Source organism: Hipposideros armiger, unplaced genomic scaffold (assembly GCF_001890085.2).
Source record: "Hipposideros armiger isolate ML-2016 unplaced genomic scaffold, ASM189008v1 scaffold_10, whole genome shotgun sequence".
NCBI classification, from domain to species: domain Eukaryota; kingdom Metazoa; phylum Chordata; class Mammalia; order Chiroptera; family Hipposideridae; genus Hipposideros; species Hipposideros armiger.
Genome location: NW_017731360.1, coordinates 6607457 through 6608119, shown reverse-complemented (window position 1 = coordinate 6608119; position 663 = coordinate 6607457).

Below are 663 nucleotides of genomic sequence, written 5' to 3'. Positions count from 1 at the left end.
CTCACAGCAGCCCAGCTCCAGGTTGAGCTGTTGTTCAGCATCTTAGCTGTGGAGGGCAGTGTCACTGGCCCTCATATGTGGGATCCGAACCGGGGCCTCTGGCGTCCCAAGCCAGTTCTTAACCATCGCGCCACTCGGCCGGCCCGATAAGTTTTTTTTTAAAAAGCAAGATGTGTAATAGTCAATAAGTGTGAGTATGTATCTTAAATAAGTATCTGTATAACTATAGACATGTATTTAGTTATGTATAGAATATATTCAAAGAAAACACCAGAAACTAATAATAATGACTGCCTCTAGGAATGGTGGTACTGATGGCATGCCAATAAGAGAACTACTTTCACTGCATATATTTTTGTACTGTTAAGTTCTTTACCACATGCATGTATTATTTCTGAAGATAAAATTTGTTTAAAATTTTAAAATAATATTTTTCAAAAGACAGATTGATATAATGGAATCAGAAAGGCTTGGATTCAAATCTAGACTCTGAGACTTACCAATTCTATGACCTTAAAATCACTTAACTACTCTGAACCCCAATTTTCTCATATCTAAAATGAGATTAGTAACATCAATCTCACGGCACTGTTGTGAGGAAAAAGATGGATATCAGGACAACCATGATGTCTCCAAGGGGCATTATTCACATTGCCTTCTATA